This window comes from Zingiber officinale, chromosome 9B (assembly GCF_018446385.1).
Source record: "Zingiber officinale cultivar Zhangliang chromosome 9B, Zo_v1.1, whole genome shotgun sequence".
Lineage (NCBI taxonomy): Eukaryota > Viridiplantae > Streptophyta > Magnoliopsida > Zingiberales > Zingiberaceae > Zingiber > Zingiber officinale.
Genome location: NC_056003.1, coordinates 104,374,047 through 104,394,299, shown reverse-complemented (window position 1 = coordinate 104,394,299; position 20,253 = coordinate 104,374,047). Strand labels below are relative to the sequence as shown.

The following is a 20,253-nucleotide window of genomic DNA, read 5'->3' as shown; positions in this document are numbered from 1 at the left end:
AAAATTCCACACTTGTGTTATTTGGGCATGCGTTTCTTACTTATATGACCAAGGCGACGATACCACGTGTAGGAGGTTAACTAATCGTCTCTTCAAGCGTGTTTGTTGCTCGTTTCAATATTGAATATGTCATTGGATATATCTAACATGTAGATACCATTGCATCATGTTCCAATTTCATAAAGAACATCATTCAAAATTATATAACAATAATTGTTACTAAAATTTAAATGAAAACCTTTTCTAGTTAAGCGAGAAATAGAAACAATGTTATTTATTAACGAAAACACATAATAGCAATTACCCAATTCTAAAACTAGTCCACTAGAGAGTTTTAACAAATAAGTTCCTATGGCTATAGCCGCAACTTTTGCTCCATTGCCAACTCGCAAATTTACTTCTCTCTTGACCAGTCTTCTATTATTTCTTAGTCACTATGTCATTACATATACGTGAGGCACACCCAGTATCCAATAATCAAGTGTCTCAGTAAATAGTATGACAATTAATAATGAAGATACCTAAAGCAGATGAGGAATCGATTGTCATCTTTTTACGTCTTATATTTCAGCGACACAAGATAAATCTTACGGTTTCTTATCCGGTATCTCGTCTTACCATAATGGTGGCATGAACCCTTTGGTGTCGATTCTTGTTTCTTAGCCTTTTTCTTCCATTTAGCTTGAGTTTTTGACTTCCTCTTAAAACCTTTCTTTGAGGAATCAAACAACATCACAGCTTTGCTTCTTTTTTAACCGATGGCTCTATTGTCTTAAGCATGTTGATCAACTCAAAAATTGTAGATTCAAGTTAGTTCATCTAATAGCTCATCACAAACTATGAATAGCTATTGGGCGAACTATGTAAAATCAAGCCAATACTTAACTCATGATCCATCGTAAATCAAGTGATCTCAACTGCTCAATGTAATCATTCATCTTTAGTACAAACTGCACTACAGATGAACCCTTCTGCATCTTTGAGCCAAAGAGGAGCTTGGAGATTTGGAACTATTCAGATTTCACTTGCTCATCAAACAACTCACGAAGATGATAAACAATCATATAAGCATTCATATGCTCATGTTGATTTTATAGTTTAAGAAACATCAAGGCTAGCATGATGTAACTTGCAAGTACAGAATCAATCATATGCTTATGATAAGCCAACAATTGGTCAGAAGTTGCATCATCAACCCGACTCATGGGAAGAGTCTTTTCAAGGACATAGGCAATTTTCTCAACATTGAGAATAATTCTCAGGTTTCGAAGTCCGTTCAAGAAATTCGGCCTAGTTAATTTATTTGTGTCCAAAATCTAGCGCAAATTAACAAAAGTCATGCTCATTTTATTAACCTAGAAATACAAAATTGAGCATATAAGAGAGATAAATTAATTATGAAATGTAAACAATTCACATACATAAAAGAGATCCCACTTGCTTATCAAATTCAAGAGTTCTTACTTTAAATTTTTGAATTCGGGAGATAGTAGATTTTCTTCAAGTGGGTTGATACTACTGTAGATAGAAATAACCTTGGAGTGTCATTCTTAGCTCTAGTTGTAGGTATCAAATATACCAACTATATATCATGTATATATAACTATCACATTATGCTATCAACTTTTGATATTTACATAAAAGTTGGGTTGTTAACTCATTAACCCAACTTCGCCTTTTTCCACATTAACCTTAGAGTGAGTCCAATAAATTAATGTTTCAAGTTAAAACCTTCTCATTAATTATGAGATCATATCTCAATAGTCTGAACATGTCTAATTTAAGTTAGGCTTAGAGTGAGTCCAACAATCCAAACATGGAATTATACTCTAGTTCTTACTAGAGCCGCCAATTTTGATTGGGTTTATCGGGTTGACCCACCCCGCTAAACAATTTAAGTGGGTTCGATTGAAAGTTTATCAATCCATTTAAAGGTAGGTTCAGGTGGACCGGCCACCTAAGCCCGCGACTGACACGGGTTGACCCGTAGTGGGCTTGGGTTGACTGGCGGGTTGAGGACAAAAAAAAATTTCCCAAAACTTAAACTTAAGATGGAAAATTCAAGAACTTTAAATATGGGACATTAACTTGATTCAGATCATATTTCACCAACTTCTGTACTCAAATCAAATAAAGAACAATTGTCAAAAGAAAGAAAAGCAAACGCTTTGAAAAACAGAATATCTGTACCCCCAACTGAAATTTAGATATGAAGATACTTAACACCATCACTAATTCATAACCAAATTTAATTTTTATATATATAATTTTATTAATTTATGGATCCGTGGGTTGACCTGCCTAACCTGCAACCTGTCTTGAGTTGGATTGGATTGAGCATTTTTCCAACTAGCTAAAATAACGGGGTTGCCCCACCCCACCCCGCTAAGTGGTCGACCAGCCTTTCCATGGGTTGCTCTAATTCTTACCATATTAATGGAAAGTATAAATTTTAATATTTGAATAAGAGCTTTAATTAATTTAGGTCTCATCAATCACATGCAAATAAGGTACACAAAAATTTGTAAACTATTTACATGAGATAACATGGCACAATCATGGCATCGTCATAGCATAAATCATGGCATCTAATATGGCATAAATCAAGATATATAACATGGCATATTTATCATAAATTAACTTAAAAATAAAATATGATAAAAGATTTGATTTTAATAAAACATAATCACTTAATTAGATTTGGAAATAACTAATTCCATATTCTATTACAAAATAATTTCCAAATCAGATAATTCCCAATTAAATTAGAAAATAATTTTCTAGATTTAGATTTTCCTAACAAATTAGGAAATAATTTCCAAATCAGAAAATTCCTAATTAAATTAGGAAACACTTTTCCAAATTGGGTTTTCCTAATCAAATTAATAAATATTTCCAAATTTACAAATTAATAAATATTTCCAAATTTTGATTTCCTAACAAATTAGGAAACATATACAAAATTGAATTTTCTAACAAATTAAGAAATATTTCCAAATTAAAACTTTTTAATATCGGAGGAAGCAATTGTCTTATCCGAAATTTCCTAAATTTTCCAAATATAACTTTAAGACAACTTACGATATGCTAAACAAAGATCTATGATTTATATTGAAACACATGGGGGCTTTAATACCACTGTTTGGTGTTTCTATACGCGTTTTAAAAATTTTATTTCGAAAACAAGCAACGGAAGCATAATAATTTTCTAAATTATTACAACACGCGTCACACAGGCGGGCCCCATCGTCACATTTGTTGATAAAAAGGAATTAACAGTACAGACTCCAGTTTACAGCTAGTGGAGCATCTACTTTAGAAAAGTAGTGCAGACTCAACTTTACAGCTAGTGGAGCATCTATTTTAGAAAAGTAGTGCATTATTTGATAGGACAACACTACTTTATATAGAGCAGCGCGAATTTTTGGGTCCACCATGCTTATACTTTAAAGTTGCCCATTCTGGTTACACAATCCCGAAGGAGATACGCAGCATGTGAGAGTTGTTTGTCGCATTGCTCTAATGCGGGGTACAAGTCGTTCCACCAATTATCTTTCCCTCGGCACTTATTGCATTCTTGCCTTTTGAGGGAATGGATAATTCTGAGCTGTTGCATCGCATTGACGGCTCGGATAGCAGCTCTTTGCTCAATAGTGTGTAGATCTTCTGTGATTTGGTTGAACTCTTCTTGTGGGATTGGTTTCCCATGTCTTGTGTTAAACTTTCTTTGGTATTGCTCAACGAAATCAAGAGGGTTTGGACCATCTTGTTCAGCAACTCCTGAGCTTGCGGATGTGGCTGGCTCTGGACTTCCTTTATAGCTGGTACTAGTAAAGTGAGTTGGTCTAGGTGCTGCTCCGGCCATTCTGAAAGTATTAATACATGAATTAGACGAGATAGAGAATCAGCTACCTGATTATTTTTTTCCGTCTATATGTTCGAATTGCACCATTGGTCCAGCTCTCGTAATGTAATCAGTAAAAGAAATCCATCGAACCCTAGAGGGTTTATGATTTGCCGTTTTCCCAAAAAAACTTATAATTGCCTGGCAGTTTGTTCTAATCAGAAGTTCAGCTTTATCCAGGAAATAGATCTTTAGTGCTTCCATAGTGTTCATAACAGCATATAACTCAGCATCTATTGTGGATTTCGATGAGTTAAACTTGCCGCTAGAATAAGCACAAATCTTTTCAAAGGAGACAGGGTCAAATTTTTTCTTTTTCCATTTACAAATACCGCTCCAACCATCCATGCACCCGTCTACTTCTAGAATCATATAGCATTCTGGTGGAGGTATTTCAAGGTCTGGTAACTGTCGTACCTTGGTCTTGAGTTGATGAATCAGATCCCAGTCCTGCTGATTTAGTTTTCTCTCTCCATTTGGGGATGTCTTAGCATATAAAGGCCCAAGTAGTTTACCTAAGTTAGGTATGTAATTCCTGGCATAATTCAGGAGTCCTAGCCATGATCTCATTCCTTTGGTTGTCTTGAGCTCATTATCATTGAAATCCGCAATCTTTGTAATTATATGAGGTTGAAGTTTAATTCTGCAATTTTCAATAATAGCCCCTAAGAACTCAATTTCAGGGACTGCAATTTTCATCTTCGTAGGGCTCAAGATTAATCCATTCTTTTGGCAAATGCTTAGCATCCTTTCAAGATAATGTTCATGACTTCTTTCATCCGGAGAAAATACTACGATGTCATCTATATAAACAGCAATGAAATCTTCTGTACCTTTAAAGCATGCGTCCATCTTTCTCTGAAAAACTGCTGGTGCATTTTTGAGTCCAAAGGGCATATCCAGCCATTCATATAAACCATCAGGAACCCAAAATGCAGTCCATTCAATTGAATCAGGATGCATGGCAACCTGGTAGAAACCGCTTTTTAAATCAAATTTTGAGAAAATACAACTATTACTGACCTTCCTTAGGATGGTTTTGATACCCGGTAGACTGTATTGGTCTTTGTGTGTGATATTATTAAGACGCTTGTAATTGAATACCAGTATTTCCTTTCTTTTCTTTTCTTCTTTTGTAACAGGGTCAATAGTTGTACCAAAATTCATGATTATGGCAGTCGTTCGATGTCGGCTCTTACTGGGTCGAATTATCCCCAAATCCAGTAGAGCTTTAACATGCTTCGTGAAAGCTTCCTTTTGTATAGGAGTTAAGTGTTTCAATGGTCGGTCTTCTATAATAAATTCTGAATTTTTAATATCCAGTTGACACACAATCTGATTCTTCTGCCAGTGTTGCAAGGGGTTTTCCCCAATTATCCCTTGATCCTTTAATTTTTGTAGAAGAGGACTAAATTTCTGCTCAAAGGATTGGTTTCTTGCCCCAACTGAGATGTGAACCATTTCCTTTATTTGGATATATTCTTCTTCATCCAGCTACAATTCTTCAATAGCTGTATTTACAGAGGGTAACGTGTTAATGGTTGTAAGATTTTTATAAAATGTTACCGTATTTCCTTCAATTCTGAGTCCTCCGTGCATGGCTCTTATGAAGTTGCATCCGATGATGAATTGTATATTATCTCCCAAAGTGAAAGCTATAGGTATAAGGGATTCTGAAAATATTATCACCGATAATCATTCGGCCATTTTTCATCTTCATTTTTCTCGTTTGTTGAGAATTAACTCCACTGAAGCTTACTATAAATGTATTCTGTCCCAGAGAATCCTTAGGTACTGATCGTTGATCTAAGCAACAAGTTGTAGCTCCAGTGTCCAATATTGCTTTCAATTTGAATTTTGAAATCCCTGGAATGTCCATTTCAACCATTAGGTTATATAACATATTTTTTACCAACCTGGGACTTGGATTAGAAGCTACTACTTCTTCTATTAACATGTTGGTTGTTTCTTCTTCTTCTTCTAGGTCATGGAAATCCTTCTGCAGTTTTTGTTCCAACTGTATTGCTTCCAGTTGAGACTTATAGTATTTGACCTCTTCCTGCAACCTTTTTATTTCTTCTTCACACCATATAATATAGTTTCGTTGCTCATATATAAGATTATTAGGATTGAATGGTGTAGCAGGAGCGGGAGTAATTGGTATCTCTTTATTGAAGTAGTATGGCCCGCAAAGGTTGCATACTGTAAGAAGACACTCAGGACAATGTATCCTTGCTCTTTGTAGAGTTGCTCGCTTGCAACATGTGCGCATATGGGATTGAGGGGCAAATATCCTTTCGTTGTGCTTCCATTGATGTAAGCAATTTGATTGTTCTTCTGATAACCGAATATGTTGTCGATAACCCCCATCCTCTAGGCCAAGCATATATATGGAGTTTATTTGAAGAGTTTGAAGGGATTGATGTACCTCATATATATGCTATCTTCTTCTTCAGATAGGCTAAAAATAGCATCACTCTGAGCTTCTCCTTCTTGTACTGAGAGTATATCACAATCTTCTGGAAGATCCAGCTGCTCAAATATTGCTACTCTTTTTACATTCCTTTTCTCATTAGGACAATCTCTTGCGAAGTGCCCTTCTTGTCCGCACAAGTAGCATTTACATTTTTTGTTTCCTAGTAAATGCTTTCTTTTTTCAATTCTTGCATGAGAGCTGTGGGGTTTACCTTTATAGGTTCTGGATTGTCGCACACCCATCTTCCTTGTTCCGGATTTCTGATAATAACCTGGAATAGGAATCTGGCTACAGAACGTAAGGTCTTTCAATGATCTTTTAAATGCTGCATCCTTACATTCCTGTTCTAGGAACTTGTGAGCAAAGATTACTCTGGGTAATACTCCTACCGTAAGGCCAGGGTGTTTTGTTTCAAAAGCGGCTTTAATCCTATTTCCAAGATCTCCAGGCATCTTAAGCCAGAATTTTTCTGATAATTCTGGTCCTGCATATAACCGTCCTGTTTTAGCAGCTAATCTCATGTAATCATTAATGTATTGAATTATATTCTTCACATTGTCACAAGAGAGTTTTTCAAGATCCCTATAGGCAGAATTTTGTATTTCAGTAGATCCTTGGGTTGGATCTTCTGCAGAAAATACCCCTCTCATCTGGGATAACACATTTTGAGTTCCTTCTCGGCCTTCACTAATTGTTATCAAGGAATCATATTATGTTGCATATGTCATTCGCCATTGGATCCACGTAATTTTTTCTACTTCACCCAAGAGGTTCTCGATAAATTCAACCTTCTCCTTTGTATCTGAAAATGATTGTGACGCCACAAAGTTTTTTGTTATAGACTCCCATCTTGAGAAAGCATCATCAAAAAGATTTAGCTGTTCCGGGATTACAAATAATGCACCATTTTGCTGCTGTGCAGAGGGGAGCGTCCATAACTTATTATTCATTCCTCCCTTAAATTTAGCTTTTGGTGGTTGTTGTTCATAGATAGGCTGAAAAGCTGGTGGATTTCTTGTTAAATCATCAGCTGGGGGTATCCTGGGGGACCCATAGCTGTATCTGTAGGAGGGTGATATGGGGATATCACAGTGCTAGTAGAATAAATTTGCTCTGTGGCTGGTGATATTTCTTCCACTAACCTTCTTAAACAAGGATACTCCATTTCTACATTGGCAGCGATTAGTTCGATGAATTTGTCGCATCCTTGAGGGTTTAATTGAATAAATGCCTCTTGCCTCCCACCACCTTCACTTGCAAATGGGTTGGTCTAGTTGTCTTCAGAATTAGGATAAGTAGCCCATTGTGGTGGTTGCTGCCCACTGAGAGTGGATAAATATTGTATATAATCCAGATAAGAATCATCAAGATTCCGATAATTAAGAGTAGGGTCCATGGACCGTGGTACAGCAGCCCCTGGGCTTGTATCCACTGCATGGTCTTGCTCGAAATTATTTAGGAATGAATCATCTTGAACAAGGACTGCTGTTGTTTCCTTGGGCATTAAGAAGGCAAATATATCTTGTGAAATAAAATACCGTGGGTCTTGTGAAGTAAAAGCTTGGTCTTTTTCTAGGGTCTGGTTTTGAGCTTCAGTTGATCCGAATCTTTGCATTGCATGTAGCACCCCCAGGTGAAGTAAAAGCTTGGAGCACCCCCAGGTGGATGTATTGCATGCGGCTTCTTTGATAGAAACTTCATTCAAGAAGAAAGCTTTGCTCATTTACAAAGAAGCCGCATGCAATACATCCACCTAGGGGTGCTCCAGGTACGTATTCAAATTCTACACAAGCAATATGAAGGAACCATGGCGTTGGTAGTCTTTAGAGATAACCGATGGCAAGGAGACCAAGCTATCCTAGCAACAATGGAAGTAGATCTGACACGAGGAAGTCAAATGATTTATGTGATCCCAGAAGTTATGATGACTATTGGGGATTTCTACAGAAACATTCAGATTTCTATCCTTACAAGAGGATATGAAGCTTGGCAAAATAGTGAAGCTAATTTGCTAATTACCAGAGGTATAGTAGGAAGGCTTTCTAACACACCTAATGTTGGATTTGCCTATGAAGTGCAGGGAGTTGTGGACTATTTGACCTCGCATGGTGTAAATGCTCTCCCTGGACGAAGATTGTCAACAAGAAGTTTACAAGGGTTAAATTGGGTAATAAACCCAACTCAAATTTCAATACCAATGCAACCCATGGAAGTAAATAGCCAAACCATGATGGACGGAAGAATTTCGCCGAGTTTCAATAACTATACTGCTGCCCCAACACTAGAACAACCAAAATACAATGACAAAGAAGAAGAGATACTAGCAGTTTTGATAGAAACAAAACCAGGAGTCTATTATGTAGACGAGAAGCTGATGATTACTACGAGGAGCAAAAATCAAAATATAAAATAGGAAGATGGGATACTCTAGGACAACCTAGTGGAAAATTTGACTACTATGTCAATTATGATATCCCAGAAATTCCTCCTTTCCCATAATTTCCTTCTACTGGATGGGATGACGAAAATGGTGAGACAAAAAACTCACAAAAGGAAGAATCCATAGCCGCAAGTGAAAGGTATTCCTCAACAACCGAACCACATATTCTCATAAATAAAATTACTCCAAATGCAGTTACACCTTCAAGGCAATCGGAGGGATCAGCAGGACTAGACATCTCAGCAAGTCATCAAGCAGTCATAGAACCTTATAGCCGAGATTTAATCCACACCGGCCTACGAATTGAAATCCCACACGGATATTATGGGCGATTGGCATCAAGATCAGGCCTGGCTTGGAAAACTGGAATTGAAGTTGGGGCTGGAGTCATTGACTCTGATTATAGAGGAGAAGTTCAGGTACTTCTATTCAATCGAACTAACCTCCCGATTTATATTTCTCAGCAGCAGAAGGTAGCACAGCTAATACTTGAAAAAATAGCTATCCCGGAGGTTTATGAAGTTACTCATCTTAGTCATAGAGAAAGAGGAAATAAAGGATTCGGATCAACTGAAGCCCAAAACCAGACCCCATAAAAAGACCAAGCTTTTACTTCACAAGACCCACGGTATTTTACTTCACAAGATATATTTGCCCTCTTAATGCCCAAGGAAACAACAGCAGTCCTTGTTCAAGATGATTCATTCCTAAATAATTTCGAGCAAGACCATGCAGTGGATACAAGCCCAGGGGCCGCTGTACCACGGTCCATGGACCCTACTCTTAATTATCGGAATCTTGATGATTCTTATCTGGATTATATACAATATTTATCCACTCTCAATGGGCAGCAACCACCACAATGGGCTACTTATCCTAATTTTGAAGACAACTAGACCAACCCATTTGCAAGTGAAGGTGGTGGGAGGCAAGAGGCATTTATTCAATTAAACCCTCAAGGATGCGACAAATTCATCGAACTAATCGCTGCCAATGTAGAAATGGAGTATCCTTGTTTAAGAAGGTTAGTGGAAGAAGTATCACCAGCCACAGAGCAAATTTATTCTACTAGCACTGTGATATCCCCATATCGCCCTCCTACAGATATAGCTATGGGTCCCCCAGGATACCCCCAGCTGATGATTTAACAAGAAATCCACCAGCTTTTCAGCCTATCTATGAACAACAACCACCAAAAGCTAAATTTAAGGGAGGAATGAATAATAAGTTATGGACGCTCCCCTCTGCACAGCAGCAAAATGGTGCATTATTTGTAATCCCGGAATAGCTAAATCTTTTTGATGATGCTTTCTCAAGATGGGAGTCTATAATAAAAAACTTTGTGGCGTCATAATCATTTTCAGATACAAAGAAGAAGGTTGAATTTATCGAGAACCTCTTGGGTGAAATAGAAAAATTTACGTGGATCCAATGGCGAATGACATATGCAACAGAATATGATTCCTTGATAACAATTAGTGAAGGCCGAGAAGGAACACAAAATGTGTTATCCCAGATGAGAAGGGTATTTTCAGCAGAAGACCCAACCCAAGGATCTACTGAAATACAAAATTCTGCCTATAGGGATCTTGAAAAACTCTCTTGTGACAATGTGAAGAATATAATTCAATACATTAATGATTACATGAGATTAACTGTTAAAACAGGACGGTTATATGCAGGACCAGAATTATCAGAAAAATTCTGACTTAAGATGCCTGAAGATCTTGGAAACAGGATTAAAGCAGCTTTTGAAACAAAACACCCTGGCCTTACGGTAGGAGTATTACCCAGAGTCATCTTTGCTCACAAGTTCCTAGGACAGGAATGTAAGGATGCAGCATTTAAAAGATCATTGAAAGACCTTACGTTCTGTAGCTAGATTCCTATTCCAGGTTATTATCAGAAATCCGGAACAAGGAAGATGGGTGTGCGACAATCCAGAACCTATAAAGGTAAACCCCACAGCTCTCATGCAAGAATTGAAAAAAGAAAGCATTTACTAAGAAACAAAAAATGTAAATGCTACTTGTGCGGACAAGAAGGGCACTTCGCAAGAGATTGCCCTAATGAGAAAAGGAATGTAAAAAGAGTAGCAATATTTGAGCAGCTGGATCTTCCAGAAGATTGTGATATACTCTCAGTACAAGAAGGAGAAGCTCAGAGTGATGCTATTTTTAGCCTATCTGAAGGAGAAGATAGCATATATGAGGTACATCAATCCCTTCAAACTCTTCAAATAAACTCCATATATATGCTTGGCCTAGAGGATGGGGGTTATCGACAACATATTCGGTTATCAGAAGAACAATCAAATTGCTTACATCAATGGAAGCACAACGAAAGGATATTTGCCCCTCAATCCCATATGTACACATGTTGCAAGCGAGCAACTCTACAAAGAGCAAGGATACATTGTCCTGAGTGTCTTCTTACAGTATGCAACCTTTGCGGGCCATACTACTTCAATAAAGAGGTACCAATTACTCCCGCTCCTGCTACACCATTCAATCCTAATAATCTTATATATGAGCAACGAAACTATATTATATGGTGTGAAGAAGAAATAAAAAGGTTGCAGGAAGAGGTCAAATACTATAAGTCTCAACTGGAAGCAATACAGTTGGAACAAAAATTGCAGAAGGATTTCCATGACCTAGAAGAAGAAGAAGAAGAAACAGCCAACATGTTAATAGAAGTAGTAGCTTCTAATCCAATTTGCAGGTTGGTAAAAAACATGTTATATAACCTAATGGTTGAAATGGACATTCCAGGGATTTCAAAATTCAAATTGAAAGCAATATTGGACACTGGAGCTACAACTTGTTGCGTAGATCAACGATCAGTACCTAAGGATTCTCTGGAACAGAATACATTTATAGTAAGCTTCAGTGGAGTTAATTCTCAACAAACGGCAAAAATGAAGATGAAAAATGGCCGAATGATTATCGGTGATAATATTTTCAGAATCCCTTATACCTATAGCTTTCCAATGACTTTGGGTGATAATATACAATTCATCATCGGATGCAACTTCATAAGAGCCATGCACGGAGGACTCAGAATTGAAGGAAATACGGTAACATTTTATAAAAATCTTACAACCATTAACACGTTACCCTCTGTAAATACAACTATTGAAGAATTAGAGCTGGATGAAGAAGAATATATATCCAAATAAAGGAAATGGTTCACATCTCAGTTGGGGGAAGAAACCAATCCTTTGAGCAGAAATTTAGTCCTCTTCTACAAAAATTAAAGGATCAAGGGATAATTGGGGAAACCCCCTTGCAACACTGGCAGAAGAATCAGATTGTGTGTCAACTGGATATTAAAAATCCAGAATTTATTATAGAAGACCGACCATTGAAACACTTAACTCCTATACAAAAGGAAGCTTTCACGAAGCATGTTAAAACCCTACTGGATTTGGGGATAATTCGACCCAGTAAGAGCCGACATCGAACGACTGCCATAATCATGAATTCTGGTACAACTATTGACCCTGTTACAAAAGAAGAAAAGAAAAGAAAGGAAAGACTGGTATTCAATTACAAGCGTCTTAATGATATTACACATAAAGACCAATACAGTCTACCGGGTATCAATACCATCCTAAAGAAGGTCAGTAATAGTTGTATTTTCTCAAAATTTGATTTAAAAAGCGGTTTCCACCAGGTTGCCATGCATCATGATTCAATTGAATGGACTGCAATTTGGGTCTCTGATGGTTTATATGAATGGCTGGTTATGCCCTTTGGACTCAAAAATGCACCAGCAGTTTTTCAGAGAAAGATGGACGCATGCTTTAAAGGTACAGAAGATTTCATTGCTGTTTATATAGATGACATCCTAGTATTTTCTCCGGATGAAAGGAATCATGAACATCATCTTGAAAGGATGCTAAGCATTTGCCAAAAGAATGGATTAATCTTGAGCCTTACGAAGATGAAAATTGCAGTCCCTGAAATTGAGTTCTTAGGGGCTATTATTGGAAATTGCAGAATTAAACTTCAACCCCATGTAATTACAAAGATTGCGGACTTCAATGATAATGAGCTCAAGACAACCAAAGGAATGAGATCATGGCTAGGACTCCTGAATTATGCCAGGAATTACATACCTAACTTAGGTAAACTACTTGGACCTTTATATGCTAAGACATCCCCAAATGGAGAGAGAAAACTAAATCAGCAGGACTGGATCTGATTCATCAACTCAAGACCAAGGTACGGTAGTTACCAGACCTTGAAATACCTCCACCAGAATGCTATATGATTCTAAAAATAGACGGGTGCATGGATGGTTGGGGCGGTATTTGTAAATGAAAAAAGAAAAAATTTGACCTTGTCTCCTTTGAAAAGATTTGTGCTTATTCTAGCGGCAAGTTTAACCTACCGAAATCCACAATAGATGCTGAGTTATATGCTGTTATGAACACTATGGAAGCACTAAAGATCTATTTCCTGGATAAAGCTAAACTTCTGATTAGAACAGACTGCCAGACAATTATAAGTTTTTTTGGGAAAACAGCAAATCATAAACCCTCTAGGGTTCGATGGATTTCTTTTACTGATTACATTACGGGAGCTCGACCAATGGTGCAATTCGAAAATATAGACGGAAAAAATAATCAGGTAGCTGATTCTCTATCTCGTCTAATTCATGTATTAATATTTTCAGAATGGCCGGAGCAGCACCTAGACCAACTCACTTTACTTGTACCAGCTATAAAGGAAGTCCAGAGCCAGCCACATCCGCAAGCTCAGGAGTTGCTGAACAAGATGGTCCAAACCCTCTTGATTTCGTTGAGCAATACCAAAGAAAGGTTAACACAAGACATGGAAAACCAATCCCACAAGAAGAGTTCAACCAAATCACAGAAGATCTACACACTATTGAGCAAAGAGCTGCTATCCGAGCCGTCAATGCGATGCAACAGCTCAGAATTATCCATTCCCTCAAAAGACAAGAATGCAATAAGTGCCGAGGGAAAGATAATTGGTGGAACGACTGATACCCCGCATTAGAGCAATGCGACAAACAACTCTCACATGCTGCGTATCTCCTTCAAGATTGTGTAACCAGAATGGGCAACTTTAAAGTATAAGCATGGTGGACCCAAAAATTCGCGCTGCTCTATATAAAGTAGTGTTGTCCTATCAAATAATGCACTACTTTTCTAAAGTAGATGCTCCACTAGCTGTAAAGTTGAGTCTGCACTACTTTTCTAAAGTAGATGCTCCACTAGCTGTAAAATGGAGTCTGTACTGTTAATTCCTTTTTATCAACAAACGTGACGATGGGGCCCAAGGCGCACCCGACGTTTGTTATAAGAATAGGAATTGAACCTCTTGCAAGAGATCGAGCATTCACTCAAATCTTACTTGAGGTAACTTGTAAGGTACAAACTTATCAATTTCCTTATTTCTTTCTAATTTCCGCATCCACTTCGCCACTCTCCCCTTTAAGGTGCAAACTTATCAATTTCCTAATTTCTTTCTAATTTCCGCATCCACTTCGCCACTCTCCCCTTTGGATACAAGATTTACACGTGTGGACATAATCATAGAAAATAAAAACTTTTTGTTTAGATTATGACGTTTAGTGGAAACGACATCAACTAACAACCTTTTGAAAGATTGTCTCTTTTGATATCCACATCGAGATATCTTCGACACGACTTCGCTAAGCCACAAGTTTTTGTCTCTGATTTAGTACTAGCCAAAGGGAGGAGACAATAGATCTGAGAGAGAATCCCGACTCAGTTTGGTGCCTAACAACACAAAACGAAGAGGCTTACTAGCGGCACAATAGCCCTTGGTTGTTGTTCCATGACTGCACAGCCGTTGTTCGGCAGTTGGGAGGCCGGCAGTGGGGAGAAGCGGCCGACAACAAGAGGATAGCCTAGTTGTTGTTCAGCTGAAAATCCCTACTGTCTGGTAGCTTGAAGGCCCGTGGGAAGCGGTAGGGAGGTCGGGGTCAGGACTAGATGACAGGCCTATGATAGGCGGCTGCAAAAAGGGGGGCTCCCCCTTTTATCTCGTCAGTGGCAAGGAGAGAGGGAGAGGGAGAGGGAGAGAACCTAATCCTATTGAGTTATCTCCTTAATTCCTTTCTCTTGTTCTACGAAGGGCATTTATATACCTCTTCACAATGACTTGGGGTGCAAGTCATAACCCAAATCCAAAAACCCTTTAAACCAACCCAATCCTTTAGGCTCTGTTTCCCTCGAGGCGTGGATTAAGAAGAGAAGGAATACTTGTGGAAAATAAATCATCCGAACGAAGGAAGAGAAAAGAAAAGAGATCCAAGAGGAGGGAAAAGAAAACCGTGGAAAGTATGAGGAAAAAATGACAAAAAAAATAAAAACGAAGTTGGTCTTGGCCTTCTTCACCGCCACCTTCACGGAAGCCTCTATCCAGGCCTTGAACTACCACTCGTCGCCTTTCCTGACGAGCACGGTTGAGGAAGAGGGAGTTACGGAGGTAAAATTAGAACTCCATAGCTGGGCAGAGCTCATCTAGTGCGGTTGATGGAGAGGGAGCTACAGAGGTAGAATTAGAACTCCATAGTTGGGCAGAGCTCATCCAATGCGTCTTCTCCTTGCAATCTGCTTTAAGCTTCATCCCATCTGCACCCTCCTCTTCGCACTCACTCCTAATGGGTATGAATTCTTTGCTCTCACAAGCAACATTCAAACTCCTTCAACATCTCAATCACTAATTCGAAGAACAAATCGACTTCAGAAGCCATTGAAAAATTCAAATTTTCAACTGAAAATTCTGCTTAGGGATTAAAACTCAAAAGAGGGAAAACAAAACTAGGCACCTTCGATTAGGAGGAACATGCAAATGGGGAGTTCGCGCTTGAAAACCACGATCTTTTTCCTCTCATCCACCAAGCCCCGCACAGACTCCTCTAACTTGGCCACCCCGTTGTCGAAGGTCGTCGCGGCTTCCTTGAGGAAGCTACCGACAGTCCTGGTAGCAAGGAGCTTGAGGTCTAGTCTAATCTCCGTCGCAGCCGATCCCATGTCCAGTGGCCGCCACCACTCTTCTTCCTCCCACTATTTCCTCACTGTCGGAGGCAATGGTGCCGGTGAAGTTGGGTGAAGTTGCGACCGAGGCGTTGCCACTTCTTGGGCGGCGACAAGGCCGTGGAGGGGGAAGGCGTGGAGAACGACGACAATGAAAAAGAAAAGTTACAGGTTGCAGGTACAGTAGTGGGACTGTGGAAGCACCTTGGCGACCGCCTCGCTTGGTTATGGCTCGGAGGCATGGTGGAGATGCTGCAGAGGAAGAGAAGAGAAATGCGTTCCGCCTGATTTGGACAGATAAAAATTAGCCCAAAAAATGATTCGCGGATGGATTAAATTCATTTGTTCATTATTTGATAACGAGTATATAGATGAAAGGAAGTGTAATCCATCTTTCTTTGTGAGTAAACTATGGAAACTTTTCTTACAGAAACTTTTCTCACTTTTGTGCATCCATCCTCCCAAATAAAAAGGGCATTAGCATTAAGTTTGATTCAAAATCCAAACCATCTTGGTTTATAACTAAACCAATTTTGGTTCATAACTAAACCAAACTAATTTAGTTTATTACTAAACCATAATGAATCCAACCTTACCTACAAGAGGCGTAGCCCACCATCACTTCCGGTCCAACAAATATCTTCTATATTTGCCTCTCGTCTGGTCTTACCAAACTTAGTCTCTCTCAATCTAAGAATTTAATTTTCAAACTTGTTTTAAGTCTTTCGGATATATGCGTAGTGCGTGTAACCCAATATATTCCTGGTTATGTTGGTTATTCATAATTAATCATTAATTATGAATCGATTATGAGTAACACCTAGTAATACATCATAACCCTCAATTGACTGAAAAATCACAGTTGATCTCTGAACAATTCTGAACCCTTCAACAACTACGGTTATCAGTGCGTCTGTTCCTTTCACTCTATTTTATACCCACTTGGTTCATGATATGGTTTATGTGTCAGTTCCGCTAACTACGTCACACCTAACTCAAGTAATAATTTCTTATCTTGTAATTCAAATTATTCAAACACATATCCAAGAAAATCATCCTCTTGTCGTGTAATAGTTTAGCCAAAGACTTACGAGTAATAATGCTGACAAGAGACCAAAGGGTATACATCTCCTTATAAAGGGAGTGGTAAATAACCTTCGAACATATTGACTTATATCCAATCATCCTAGACTTGTACCTCCTTGAAGATGATTGTCAAGATGTCAAAGTATAAGCCTCCATAACCAAGATAACTTGAATACCTCAAGTCTAAGGAAACTTACACTCGAACTGTAATGAGATCTTTATAAACATGTATAGAACCGCAAGAAGTTTCATAGCATGTCACATTCAATGAATTGGTTACCCTTAACCAACATCCATATGTTAACTTTCAACATCCCAATGTTACCAACCAGTGAAAACCAACTGCTTGGATAAACCAAGGAGCATAACATATGTCAGTCTTACCGAACTAATGATGTTTAATCTCATCAATTCATCATAGGAAATATTTCAATACATACATAATTACACATGGAGAGATACAGACTAATTATTATCTAATCACAATTTCTCTCATGCCATGTATTGTATTGTGGATTTCATTAATTGAGTTTAAGATCAATTCCATATACATATAGAATGCACACAAAAATAAGGAATTTTATTTATCCAATAAATAATCCAATATCTAAGGCGATTGTGTTAGGATATCTCTCAAATATAACAAACTTTACAACCATCGGCCTTTTCTCATATGCTCTAGCACATAGTGTGCCCAAGGCCCAGCACTAGCACTCGACCCTAGCGTATGGGGCACCCCATGTGCCCCGCTATTGCTCTCATGCATATTAAGCTTTGGGCCCTCGTGTTGATCGTCGCTACCCTAGCATAAATTGTCACTTCATTAGATTATACCACTGCTGGTTGTACCAATCATGGTCACTTTGAAGGTAAGGATGCACTGAGTGATGTTCTTATTGATATTGTGAAACCATTACCTATTTCGGACTAATAACTAGTTATTATTTAGGTTAGATTGGTTCTAGTGTCTCATTTCATCGATGGAAAATTGGTAGATAAGAGCTTGTTTAGTCTAACTCCTATTTTTAGGATTTGATATATTAATTCTAGTGAACTGGATTCGCTAAATTAGGATTTAAGGCGGATTATCCAAATAGGTTGACTGTCCTTGAATTGAGGTAATGAGGATTAATGTAACAAGATTTGATCCGTTAACATCAAAAATAGGTGGAATTTTGAATTTAATATTTCTATCACATAGTAGCTATATTTGGTATTTACTATGTTATACTTGTGTATTTGATTTGTACATACTCCTCCAGTGGGAACATTGACATTGTAAAGTGATAGATTTTTGCTTGTTATTGGAGATGGTAATGACTCACTTATATGTTTTTAGCGCATGAATTAAATATGTAAAATGATTAACACGTGCTACTATAATTATTTTAGAAAGATAAAGTTGATATTCTAGTCCTCCTTTGATATATGTCTGTTTTACCTTTCATATTCCTCCTCCTTTATATATTAGGTTTGTCAGAATTAATAGACACAAAATAGTTTCCACAATATATCTGCAATTTTTTTATACCTATTTAGCTCGATTTATCTACTCCACTCAATCCATTCAGTCACTTGGCTCTCTCAACCTATTTGGTTAGCCCAATCTATCCGGTTTGCTTGGTCCATTAAGCTTGCCTATTTCTTCTACAAACTCAGAATACCTTGCCCATTCATTTGACCAAACTCATTTAGCCCAACAATTCTTACTCTCTTAGTCTTCATGGTCCATCCCACCCGTTTAATTTTACTCAATCCAACTAGTTCATTTGACCACCTGAATACACCTTTCCACTCAACCTGCTCGGTTATCACATCTTGTTCAATCCATTCAACCTGCCACCTTCACAACTCACATGCCTTAGTTGATCTACTCGATTTACCAAGTTCGACCGACTTAATTTGACCACCACATCCACCCTATATAAAGGTGTAAACGAGCCAAGCTGCTCGCAAGCTATTTGGGTCTCATCTTAAAAAAGAGTTCGTTCAAGTTCGTTCGATTAAGTTAACGAACCGAGCTCGAGACTAATTTCGAACTCGAAAACATTATCGAATCTAGCTCGAGCTTAACAGTATTTGGTTCGTGAATTCGTGAACATGTTCGTTTAGAGGCTCACGAATGTGCTAGTTAAGAGGCTCGCGAACATGTTCATTAAGAGGTTTGTTTATATATATATATATATATAGCACATAAATAATAAATATAATAATATATTATTAATTATTATAGCTAATTATCTTAACAAGCTGAACTAAGCTCATTTAATTTTTAAACAAGCTTTTTTTGAGTTGAGCTCGAGCGGAACTCGAGTTATTTAATTTTATTAGGAGCTGAGCTTAAGCTTAAGAACTAAAGGTCGAATTGAACTCGCTTAGGGATAACGAACGAGCCCGAGCTCGAGCCTCTTACTGTTCGACTCAGCTCGACTCGTTTACAGCCCTAACCCTATATAAAGTAGGCTTAGTGATAAAATTGAAATAAGTATTCCTTAAAATGTTTAAAGGAGTACCTAAGAAGAATAATTAGTGACTAATAATTAGGGTTGTAAATGAACCAAACGTTCGTGAACAAGCTTGGTGTTCGACTTGATAAGAGTTTGTTTATGTTCGTTCATTATACATAAGATTAATTAAACAAACAAGCTTGAACAGCTCGTTAAGCTAAACAAACAAGCTTGAACACATATGTGTTCAGCTCGTTAACGTTCGTAAACAACGTTCGTGAACAATGTTCACGAACAATATTTATTAATAAAATTATTTTTCAATATGCTAAATAAATAATAAAATAAGATAAAATAAAATAAATAAATTTAAATTATCAATCTTAATAACCAATCAAACAATTAAAAGTTTCTAACAATCAAACAAGCTTGAATTGAGAACTTGATAACATCTAAACGAACCAAACTCAAACCAAGCTCAAGCCAAGCTTGAATTGAGAGCTTGATAACATCTAAACGAACCAAGCTCGAACCAAGCTCAAGCCAAGCTTGAAATGAGAGCTTGATAGCATCTAAACGAACCAAGCTCAAGCCAAGCTTCAAACAAGCTCAAGCTCATAAAAAATAAATCAAGTCAAGCTTGAACACTCATTTCAAAAGCTTGGTTCATTTTACGCTCGACTCGGCTCGATTATCTTATCAAACAAGCTTGAACACCCTAAAACTCAGCTCGGCTTGGCTTGTTTACAACCCTACTAATAATTTCATGGGAATAGTATTTCAACTTCATTTTTATTACAAAACCCAGGAATACTTTTCATGAGAATTTATATAAAACAAAATAAATATTTCTACAGACCA

At 37.7% G+C, this 20,253-nt stretch overlaps 1 protein-coding gene across 2 annotated transcripts in view; it reads right to left on the bottom strand.

Annotated features, from left to right (window-relative positions):
- The window catches only part of LOC122023898 (ribulose-phosphate 3-epimerase, cytoplasmic isoform), a 42,381-nt gene that overhangs the window by 16,264 nt on the left and 5,864 nt on the right, over window positions 1-20,253 (bottom strand). The window lies entirely within an intron of this gene.